Source organism: Nicotiana attenuata, chromosome 11 (genome assembly GCF_001879085.1).
Source record: "Nicotiana attenuata strain UT chromosome 11, NIATTr2, whole genome shotgun sequence".
Lineage (NCBI taxonomy): Eukaryota > Viridiplantae > Streptophyta > Magnoliopsida > Solanales > Solanaceae > Nicotiana > Nicotiana attenuata.
In genome coordinates, this window is record NC_031999.1 from 18,198,510 (window position 1) to 18,200,988 (window position 2,479).

Below are 2,479 nucleotides of genomic sequence, written 5' to 3' on the forward strand. Positions count from 1 at the left end.
CATTAAGTGTTAGTGAATACATATAAATACAACTAGTATACAATATGAAAATACATGGAGTAAGAAATACATGCTGGAAGTAGTTTTTTTTTTTTGTGTGTGTGTGTGTGTGTGTGTGTATATCAACATGCGAAAATCAAATTCATACCATTGAGTACAAAACAGTGAATGTCTACATACAATATGCAAGGAACACTGTAATAAGTACGGAAATACAGTGAATGTAAATTTGAATACATCTAAATACATTTAAATACAACATATAATAGACTAAGTAAGCACAACTCAGTGAATGACATTGTAAATGTGCAAATGAGTTCTGGATTGTTTGAATACTTATGAATACATATAAATACATACGAATACATCAACATACTTATAAATCACATCAATAATTATGAATACATCAATGTACACATAAATCACATCAACAACTTTGAATACATATTGATACAATAACAATTACCTTTTCGTGTCGTGTATCCGAGCTTTTTTTTTTTTTTTTGCATCAACTTCCTTAAACTTGACACATGAAGAATCATTCATAGGTTTTTTCCTCTTTTTCGCAACTGGAATTTTTTTTTCTTTTGAAGATTTCTCGACTTGGACTTCTTTCGATTTGTCATTGTGTAATTTAGTTCTTCTCTCTGAAGCTGTAGTTGCTGATACACCTGCAAATTCCGACTCCGCTTGAGTTATTTACAACGAGAAAGAGGACCCATCAAAATTGAGACTTTTGGTGGGTATATCTCTGGTTACCATCTTGTATGACGTTGAATCCGACATTGGAGTGAAAAACGATAGCTTTCTGTTGAGTAAACAATAACAATGGTTATTGTTTAAGAAGCAAACAAAAATCTGTATCAATATCGAAGAAGCTAAATACTTGTATCAAAATCTAAGAAGCTAAGTACTTACCACAAGAACTTGTATCAGGAAATAAAACCGGGATTTTAGAGAGAAACTAACTGGGGAGTGATAATGGGGGAGACCTAAGCAATGTGGGTGGGAGAAGAAGTCTGAATCGTGGTTTAAGGGAGAAGAAAGTAAAGTGTATGAAAAAAGAGAGAGAGAGAGAACGTGGTTTGTGAATTTTACCGTGATTATGTGAGAGAAAATTTGAAAAAGGAGAGAGAAAAATATTAATTAGCGTATATGGTGGCTTAAGGGTAGGATGCAACCATAATTATATATTTTGCTATAAAGGGTAAAAGGTAGCTATATAATATAATTTTTTAAAATGGTATTTATTTAAAATAAATAGGGTATTAAGCTTTTCTATAGGGTGTAAAAATTCCTTATTTAAGGGGGAATCACACATAAATATAATCCACACACATACATTGCAACTAAGTGGCCTAATATTTAATTTTGCAAAGCTATAGCCCAAAAATAATAGGCTAAGATTCAACATCCAACTCCAAATAAGTTTTTGAAATTATTATTATTTTTTTTGTATTTAAAAAATGCTCAAGCTTATAATTTAATCTTCGAATTAGAGATTGTGACTAAAATATTGGTTCAACAAACCAAATCTGTTTGGGTGGCAAAAATTAATTTTTAATATAATCAACCATTGTTTAACAAGCCTAAATAAGTGGGTTTAGATTTCGAATTTGGTTTTTTGAGAAATTTAGAGTGGATGTTATTTAGACTTGTCAGAAATAGTATAAGGAGGTTGCATATAAAATTTGAAGTCATTTAATAGAGATTTGGACTGGTTTTGGATAGAATTGCAACTAAAAACCGTGAAAGAAGTTTGTCTACATATGTTTGTATAAAGGTGTTTAAAAGTATATAATAGTGTATAAGAGATGTTTATACACTCATATACAATACTATACATTATTATACAAAAACTCACTTTTGTCTTCTTCCTTGCGTCTTTGTGAAATTTAACTCAAATCTTACTCAAATCACTTCAAATTTAATTTTTGAACTCCTCTTGATGTTTACAATCAACTAGAACAACATCCAATTCAAGCAACTAACAAACTCGAAAAATCCTATTTTCAAAAGCGAAGCTTTGAACGGCCTTCAATGGTGGACTTCTATTCTTCAATTTTATTACTACAACCATGTCCTGATTCAGCCTATAAACACGAATGACCCACATTTTCAGAATAGATATCTTATTGAAACTACTCGTACCCTACTCATACAGTCTCATGTTCCGTTGCATTTTTGGGGGGATGCAGTTCTTACATCTTGCTATCTTATTAATCATATACCATCTTCAGCTATCCAGAATCAAGTTCCATTCTCTGTCCTGTTTTCTCACTTATCGTTGTTCTCTCTTCCACTCCGTGTCTTTGGGAGCACGTGGTTTGTTCATAACCTTACTCCAGGAAAAGATAAGTTAGCTCCTCGTGCTCTTAAGTGCGTATTTTTGGGGTTACTCGAGAACGCAAAAAGGGTATCGATGCTATTCTCCTGACCTCCAGCGGTACCTTATGTCCGCTGATGTTACCTTCTTTGA